The sequence below is a fragment of the Capsicum annuum genome, chromosome 10 (assembly GCF_002878395.1).
Source record: "Capsicum annuum cultivar UCD-10X-F1 chromosome 10, UCD10Xv1.1, whole genome shotgun sequence".
In the NCBI taxonomy this organism is placed as follows: Eukaryota; Viridiplantae; Streptophyta; class Magnoliopsida; order Solanales; family Solanaceae; genus Capsicum; species Capsicum annuum.
Genome location: NC_061120.1, coordinates 52,922,945 through 52,933,042, shown reverse-complemented (window position 1 = coordinate 52,933,042; position 10,098 = coordinate 52,922,945). Strand labels below are relative to the sequence as shown.

At 35.2% G+C, this 10,098-nt stretch overlaps 1 long non-coding RNA gene across 4 annotated transcripts in view; it reads right to left on the bottom strand.

Annotated features, from left to right (window-relative positions):
• Nucleotides 1-4,683: 4,683 nt before the first annotated feature.
• The window catches only part of LOC124887972, a 17,770-nt gene continuing 12,355 nt past the window's right edge, over nt 4,684-10,098 (bottom strand). For 2 of the 4 annotated variants that reach the window (XR_007045655.1, XR_007045657.1), the window contains exon 2: nt 4,684-4,973. This is a non-coding gene — a long non-coding RNA (uncharacterized LOC124887972). Of the gene's footprint in view, nt 4,974-6,867; nt 7,028-10,098 lie in introns of those variants that run through there. The other 2 variants (XR_007045656.1, XR_007045654.1) reach the window with 1 other exon arrangement.

Here is a 10,098-nt window from a genome sequence, read left to right as displayed (position 1 = left end):
GTTATATTTTATTTCTAGATGCTCTTGTATTGGCTCTACCAGGTCGTGGGATGGTATTTATGCAGTGACTACCTTGAAACTATTTCTATTATCTTGTTTATTTATTGTGTTAGATTTTCTATTAGGCCTTTTTAGGGTATTTCCACTAAGTTAACCCATTGTGTTTAACTCCAAGTTGTGGTTTGTCTTACCTACTGGTGATAGAGTAGGTTCTATCATGACTTATAAATCGAGTCATGACAAATTAATATCAGAGCTAGGTTACACTGATATTGTTGGTACAAGAGAAAGTGTCTAGTAGACTCCTACTATTCAAAAAGGTGACGTTCATTTCCTATCTTCAGGCGGATATGGGACATTCTTAGTTATTTTTTACTTATTTCACTCATATCGTGATAAGATTCAGAGTTAGTTTATGGAATATTTCTTTGATTTTACTCTTTCACAAATAGCTAGGACACCTGCTACAGCTACACATAATGAGGGTTCTGAGACTGAGCCTATGGATCCTACTACTGTTTATGGACAACTTGGAGGTTGTGGAAAACCATGAGATGTGTCCCAAACTAGGTTCCAGGATAGCAGTCCTCCACCAAACCCTATTCCCACTCCTAAGCCATAGATTCTTCCGCCTCATCTAGCAGTAGGCCAAGGACCAACCCAGGCTCCACCAAGATTTATTTCTTCTTCAATCTCAAAGATGCCTTGTTTAGATTTTGGGATTATTTGGTAGAGCGCCATCTAATGGAGCATAGTCTATAGATTATAGTAGTACTGAGGTTGGGGCGCAACCTATATTTATAGGTCCCAGAGTCGCGGTTCCTTTTATCCCAGTAGTTGCTCAGTCGGTAGTTACTCAGCCAATGGTTACGTAGCTTGCTAAGTCTGTGGATGAGCAAAAGATATTGAGTAGATTCTTTAGATTGGCTCCACCTAGGTTTTCTAGTGCTCCGAGCGAGGATGCTTATGAGTTTCTGATTGCTTATGAGGATAGGCTCTATAATTTTGGCCTTGTTGACACCTGTGATATGGATTCTAGACCAGTTGGATCTTCCCCTTTGACATGGGCTCAGCTTTCTAAGATGTTCTTGAAGAAGTATATGCCTCTAGGGATCGATTCTATAGACTAGAAAGGACTCTATGGCATTTGCGGAGTATAAGCCTCATTTTCATGAGTTGTCCTAGCATGCGACTTCTATTCAGAATACTAAGTATGAGAGATTTCATTACTTTACTAGAGGGTTGAGACTTTCCCTTCATATGTCTACTCAGAGTTTGGTTGTTGCGGGTAGGTATTTTTCTAAGGTTTTTGATTATGCTCAACATATGGAAGAGATTATTATGAGGCTTATGGGGATAGCGATAAGTGTCCTAGACATCAGCACAGTTTCAGTATGAACCTTAGTAGTTCCTAATTCAAAGGTAGTTGATTTTGTGGTAGATATCCTCTGTGTCTATCCTATCAGTATACAGTTAGCCTAGTTGATCTATTCAGTCAGTGCTTTAGATTACCGATGGAGGTCAGTCTAGTGATAGCGATCTCCCTAGTAAGGGCAGTGGGCAGTGTTTGAAAGGTTCATTATCTGGTCATTCTAGACGTGGTGGTTATTCTGAGTCAATCGAGTTTGTTGGTTCTAGTTCAGCTCAGGTGTCATGTTATAGTTGTGGAGCTCCTAGTTACTATTCATAAGATTGCCCTAGTCGTGGATCGATTGTTGCTTCATCTCAGAGTGTTCCCCCTATTAGCACAGTTCATCTCTCAGCTAGAGGTAGTTCTCAGGGTTGTAGGGGTATTTACCAGGGTACTCGAGGAGGTTCTCAGTAAGGCAGGATAGGAGGTCGATTTGGACACCAGTTAGGTAGCAGGCATGGTCAGCTGTATACAGTACCTGCTAGATCTGAGGCTGAGTCTTCGGATGCTATTTTTATAGGTATGATTTTGGTGTTCCGTCAGTTATCCCTTACTTTATTTGATTTAGGATCCACTTATTCTTATGTATCTACATATTATGCTCCACGGTTAGAGCTATCATAGGATCTATTATTTGTTCCCTTGTGTATATCTACTCCCGTGGGTGATTTTTTAATAGTGGATCAGGTTTTAAGATCATGTATTGTGACTGTTAGATATATTGATACTCTTGTTGATCTTATTGTTCTGGATATGGTGGATTTTGATGTTATTCTAGGCCTGCACTGGTTATCCTACTGTCATGCGGTTGATGAGTGGTAAATTTACCACTCATTTGCACTAAACATTCGTGCACACTACTATGATTTTAACATATAAATGAGACAAATTTGTGGTTTAATGCTCTAATCTCTACATCTTACAGGCATACATATGATGAGAAGTAAAGATGTGGAATCGAGATGAAAAGGATCAAAAAGAGAAGTAGAGGAGCAAAAGATGGAAAGCCCTGCACAGAAAATTGATCTCAGAAATTGCAATCGCAGTCTGAGGTTTGCGATCGTGGCCAGTCAAGCTTAGTCAAATGAATACGATCGCAGTGATCATGATCGGCGGAATATTACGTGATCGCGGCCTAGCGGGTTTAATGATCAAGTGCAATTCAATAAAATGACGTAGATGATTCTAACTCTAATATAAGTCACAAATCTTTTTCCCCTTTGGGACATGATTGACTTGGAGAGATTAAAAATTAGAAACTTGGTGAACACTAGAATTTGAGAAATATTTTGTGTACTTAAATTTCAATTTGAGCTTAGTGAAATTGAATTGTAAAGTGAAGATTCTCCATATTTTCAATTGTCAAGGATGCCATGAATGAATCTTTTGGTATATTTTTTCTCTTTACTTCTTGAGTAGCTAAGTTTTCTTGTCTTGGGATTATGTTGAACTCAGGTGCAATTATGTGTGGGTGGTGATGTATTTATGTAGATATTAGTTTATTGATGATAAGTTTTACCATTGCTTGGTTTAATTAGTGGTATTTGTGGGTGAAACCCCCAAATATCTAAAATGGGTTTGTGGGTGAAAACCCCAAAATCATGAAAGCTCACACCATCCTTGAAAGAGGGGTTTAGGTAAACTCTTGGACCCATATCATCCTTGAAAGAGGGATATAGGTGACAAAGCAATGGCGGACAATAGATGGATGTAGTTTACTAACTTTCACCATCTTAAACATAAGGGTGATTAGGAAGTTGACTATATTTTGGGCATCTTCCTAGAAATAGAGATGCCCAGTTGAGGTAATAGGTGATTGTAATTGTCACACTTGTTAGGTGCCCGAAAGGGTCAATAAGTGATATTCTTGAGGGTTTGTTGAAAAACTAGCCTAAATCACCTTCTGTTGAAAAACTAGCCTCAATCACCTTCGACCTATCCTACCACATCATTGATAACTAAAATGTACACTAAAGCTTCACGCACCCATGCACAATTTGCACTTAGGTAGACATAATCCCAAGATCCCTCTCATATTGATTTGAAATAACAATTGTTGTTTTAATTCATTTGTTTAAGTTGTTATTGACAAACAATTACTAAAACCAACCCCCCACCACCACTTTTATTCATGAGTTTTGTTTTAATTGCATTGCGGGTAACATATTGGCAGCCTTTGACACCCATATGTTTAGAAATCTAATTTCGCTCCTTGTGGATTCAACCTCAAAATAAGTTGAGCTATTGACAACTATTTTGCGAAAATTTGACTTTAAGAGTCGCCACTTAATTTATTTGAAAAGGAATTAATAAAACCATTATACGATACTTTAAACGATCAAAAATAGAAAAATCATTTAAATTTGAAGATTCTGAGTAAGCGGTTCCTATTAACATTTTAGGAAGGTTTTAAGGCACCTAAAACGTCTATTAACTTGCGATTATCCAGACTGTTTGAAACTATCTTTTGACTAACTTCAAAAAAGATTGATTGTTGAAAAGTAATTGATTTTAGGAAAATACTTGTGTAAAATAGATTTGGATGACTTAGTAGTGATTTTAACAAAGTCTAAATAAGCTAATAACAAAGCATGTAAAAAGGAAAGGAGAGAAAATAAAAGACTTAGGCCATTGGGCCCAAATTGATGGATCCTGTCCTAATCTAATTGGTCTTTTTGACCCACTTCAATACTAGAAATTACCCCTATGGAAATGGTTCAAAAACAGTTGCAATAGAGACAAAAACCATTGCAATAGAGCTACCGCAATGGTTTGACAGGTGTTGCATATGTGAGCATTGTGATAGAGCTACCGCAACGATTTTTGCGACAGTTTCAACAGCTGTTGCAATAGATAGACCTATTGCAACGGTTTATTTTAACACCTATTGAATGCTTCATATTGTCTATAGCAACGGTTAAGAACCGTTGCAATAGACTATATTGCAATGACACAAAAGCGTTACAATAACCCAATTGCAACAATTTTTAAATATCTAATGCAACACTTGTTGGTCTTTTGCAACGACATTTAACTATATATTGAAATGCTTATTGACATCTATTGCAATGCTTTTTGACACCTTTTGCAACATTTTTTTTCTACGTATTGCAACGGTTTTGACACCTATTGCAACGATTTCTGTCACCTATTGCAACGATGAATATATACATATATATAGAGATAGATAGATAGATAGAGGGAGGGAGAGGGAGAGAAAAAGAGAGACTTATATTAATACAATTATATATATATATATATATATATATATATACACATACCAACAAAATCTTTCATTAATATAATAATACAAATTAAAATTTTATGCAACTATATAAATTAGTATTTACACATATAACAAATTATAATACTCTAATATCCTTCTTGTGCTTTCTCTTGAATTCCTAGACAAAGTGGTTCATCATATCTTCTTGTGAAATTACACTCCATATGTTGTTGTTGTTGTTGAAGTGTGTTAGAATAATCCCACGATCTCATTTGGAGTTAAGTTCGATTTACCAAGGCCAAAAGTGACATCCGCTTCTACTATAGGCATCACGACCTGTAAGCATAAGAAATATACAGTTGAAACTTTTTTTTGGCAACACTGTGAACATTATCATAGACTAACAAAAGAAATCATAATTACAACCTATGAGCACAATACAGTTAGAACTTGTAGTCATGTATTTAAGTGTTCAAGCAATAGGATCAGATAGTAGTTTTAATTTTAGATAAAACGTTTTAACAAGTTTAAGAGGGGTTTTTTGTGTAAAAAACTTCAGCAGTAACAAGTAATGTTACTTCTTCAGCTGAGACATTGATGTATGTTATCAACCACAATAGAAAAACTCAAACAAAACAAAATGAAAACATCGAGTAGGAGCAATACTAATCAAGGCAGGAAACAGAATGCTAAAAACAACCATCTCAAAATATGGAAAGCAATTCTAAGACCAGGGACATTTAACTAGGTGAATCCACAAAGTCTAATAATATGACCAATTTAGGATATAACTTTCCACAAAAAATTCTAGAAAATAGGGAACATATAATAAAAATTATATAACGTGAAGTGAAGATGTTATACTTACCCTAGCTATGAAACTAGAAAGAAAAAGAGATGCCTTGGTAAAAAAAATAAAGAACAGTAGGCTTTCACAAGCTTCTAACATCAGGTACAATTCCAGCTCCCTTAGATTGTCTTTCCCTTATGATTTAAAACTTGTGCTTAAACATGTCATAATATTCATGTTTTATAAAAGCTTCTCATTAAGGAAATATTGAAATGTGACATTCTTTTGTACGAACTAATAAACAAATAGTGCAAAAAAGGTGGAGGGGAAAGTATAATGTATTTCTAGATTTGCAACTTAATTTATGAATAAGAGAGAACAGTGATAGAGAACCAAAGCATAGATCTAATAAGCTGAGGGAAAATACTGGCACATTAATGCAAGGCAGACATGGAAGTTGAAAGCTAATTCTTACTGTTGTTTCCTTTTTAACAAGTTACTTGATGCTATTGATAAAAAAAGAGTTAACGTTGGTGATATATATATCGGCTACACCGTAAAGTGTAAGGCACTTTTTACGTTATATTTTCAAGTACGTTGCATATTCGGATTGCATATATGTACAGACTACATGGACCTATTTAACAATAAAAAGGAGACTGTTAAAGCCAAAAAAATAAGAAAATTATATAATTTAGTGTTGTTGTAGATAGAAAGTGAAATCTATAACATTTCAATGTGCAAATTAATGTTATGCTGAATAACAAAAAGAAACTTTTTAGAAATTCACTGGTCAGAGATGTGAAGAACATATGATGTTAGAATGCAAGGCAGATCGTGCATAAATGGAAGCAGAATGTCAGACGGGATACCTGAAGCCGAAACACAAAAGATAGGTCATTTTATTTAAGGTGTTCCTCAAAAAGTAGCAACACATTAACACATATATCTAAATAGAGTAGATGTTATACCACACCACGATGAAAAGAATGTTTTTGTACTACTAATACTACAATCATGTAGAGCATCCCAATGAGAAGTGACTGAAACATTGTCACATAGACACTCTATTTGGTCGTTGTTAGACGTTCTAGCCCAAGATCATTTGAGACCCGAACGCTAGGAAAGCAATAATATTTTAACACAATCTCAACACACAAATGAAGTGCAATTTGGTAGCATAGGTCGGGAATACAGGTCGGATTTCCGTAGCAACTACCATTGTCTATACCACCAAGGATAACCTTACAGCCATAGCACAAGTAGACTTAACAGATCAAATATCAAAACTTAACATAACTAGATAATCATGGCATATTATCAGTTTTGCAAGTACTAGGAGAAAATTCATACTGAAGAGGCAATGAAAGATGTAAAGCTACAAACTAGAAAACATAGAGAACAACTTATAAGTAATACACACAGCAAGAGTTAGATATAGAATAAAATAGCAAATAGAATTTATATGTCCTGTACAGAATAAAATAGCAAACAGAATTTATAAGTCTTGTACAGAATAAAACAACAAACAGAATAAAATAGCAAGAGTTAAATTTATCCTTTTGTCTACAATAATCTTCTTCGAACTCTAAACAAGGTCCTGTACAGAATAAAACAGCAAATAGAATTTATAAGTAATATACACAGCAAGAGTTAGATACAGAACTAACATCATTCTTAAAAAGTAAAGAGTGTCCATTGTAAAAGAGAAATAGTCTACATTTGTCAAAAGCTAGGGACGATCAATAATCTCCATAGGAAAAATGAAACTTTTAGCCGAAAAACATTTGTAACAAACACTTAGGAAAACTAATTAGACGTATTTAGAGGAATGTTCAATAGGAAACTTACTAAAGAGCAGGAGCAGAAAAGGATATAACTAACTTTTACGTCCCACTTACCAATTTTCATTCCATAAAAACAGAAAATGGTGAAGGGGAAAACAATTTTGAGATAGGGAAGTATGAGTCAGATCCTATTCAAGGTTAACAAAAGCAAACAAAAAAACTGATGAAATGAACGCTAACCGGCCAATTCAGGCGTCATGGATTTTACGGAGTAAAGAAGGTACCTAATACTCAATACAGTAGAGATTTTAATATTGAATTGCAAAGACATATAGATAAGGGTCCTAAATTCAAGATCAGAGGTCCAAGAATTTGGTTAGTGTATAAAACAAAAGTCTGAAATTTAGCTGTGTACCAAATCTGATCGGAGCTCTAATATATGTACAATATGTTTGACAAACTCAAAAGCTAACTGATTATGAAGAAAAAAGGAAAGAACAACCTATTAGGAAGAATATAATAAAGAACGAGAATTCAACTTCACAGGTAATATGATGATCTAAAAAAACATCAAAGATTATTATGCAACTGATCCTTGCAGCTCAGTAAAGAACTGCCAATATACTGAATACTAAAATAGTTTTTTTTGTCCGTTGAACTCCACTCGAACCCACCACTATATTTCTGCAAAACTACTGAATTCAACCACATCTGCACATAAGACTAATCAACTTTCAATCTACCTGGAAATTTTGATCTACCTGCCATTGTTTATCATCTCCCATAAACTCAACCAATCCACTATCACAGCTATTGTAACTCTTCCACCATTGAATTAAAGCTACTCTCTACCACAACAAAACCTAAGCAATTATCATCCAGTCAAGCTAAAGACTGATTTATTCACCTATATACAATCTACTAAAACAGACTTGCAAAATAAATAACTGCCTTATTTATCTTTACTATTCCTTCACCAAACATTCGTCAATCCATAATTTCAATATTAAGAATACGATGTAGAGTCTGTGTTGCAGAGTTAATACTATCACATAAAACTCCAGGAGACGGGTTGAGCTCCCTTGTCAGGGATACAGGTGCAGATTTAGCAAAAGGAGGCAAATCAATATCAGAAGGTGAACTAAGCAGGTCAAGGGAAATTGTCCTTTTAGGCTTAACCAAAAATTTGGGGATTGGAAAAGAACTAGGTGGCAGCGAATTCGAATAAGCTGGACTAGTCCATAGTTCAGAGTAACCAAATTCATCATTCAAAGACTCTACCTTTCGCATACCATCACCAACTTTAATGTCAATTGGTATCGAAATCACACTACTCGAGGCTGATTTTTTTGACTTGTTTGAACCTTCAAAGTATGAACTACTGGGAATTATAGATTTTCCATTGATGGGTGTGGAGTATGACCTTAATAGGGTAGGAAGTTGTAACACCCCGAAATATTATCCCGAGATGCCACATGATGCCCAAGGCTACACGTAGCCTCAAGCTAATCTTTTAAGCCAAAACACTACCCTTGGGTTTCAACACAACAAGATACATGCTACGCTAAGGATATATATAAGTACATATCATATCACATCTCACATGGCACGAAATATAGTTAGACTGTACATATATAGAATGTCTATACACAAACCAACCTAATAATACACTAGTCTGACATAGCCTCTATACAGCAAAATCAACGAGCCATTGGGACAAACCCCCAACTGACTCAACAGACCTAAGGGATAACAAAACAACAGCACTAAAACTAACAACTTGGTCCTAAAACCATGAGGACTCACCTCAAAAGAAACGTAGATGCGGCACTCAGATATCACTATCGCAGCTGCGGCTGAGTACCTGAACCTATATCATGGTAAGAATGTAGACCGTAGAGAAATATATGGTTCAGCACAAGATACGTACTGAGTATGTGGGGGCGCATGCAAAATATAAATAATATCATAAATTTCGTAAAAACATACATACGGACCATAATGACACACCTAGTTTGACTGACATTGAATAATGCAACTCATAACATCTTAGATAGGAAATAAAGGAGAAAAACCTCATAAATCATTGTAGATTATCATAGGCAACTTGACTTACCATATCAAAACTCGGAGTGACTCGGTATTTCAATAAAAATGACTCTTATGGACAGGGGAATTTCCTATAACCGACAACTCCACGTGAGCTATGTGGAATACCAACATTTAAAACCTCCATTGGCAAGAGCATCATACTCTTTGCCAGGGAGTACGACCTTAAAACTACAATAATCACAATTGGACTCTTTGGCCAATAATATCATCATCAAACAACCCTACAGTGGCACATAGGTTTAGGAAAATACCAAATTTCCCTCTCGATGCTAAGTACTACTCCCGGACAAGCTCAGAACGCGTTAGGAAATCCACCATAACATCTCAAGGGTCTATCATAAAGACCAAATCAAATCTCTTTCTTATTTATCAAATCATATTAATTTATGGATTCCTAACTCAACACATTTTAGCTCAAAACATTTTAATCTTCCTCAACATCAACAAGGTATCAATGCGTTGAACCATAACTGACTAGACATTTGGTCAAGGATATGAAGACTCAATACATAATATTTTCAACAATTTAACTCATCAAAACCATCCGGAAAATACCAAGACTCATTGCAACTTCAATATCAACATTTCTCTATTTGTCATCCAACTCTCATTTAAAGTTTATTGAGACATCAACCCATAGTAGGGATACAGAATTTCCAATATCAATTATAAATTCATAATAAGGAAATAGTGGAATGATAGTATAAATCAAGGCTTAATAAATTAAATCATCATACTCTCATAATCAAATACTTTTTGGACATAATTCCAT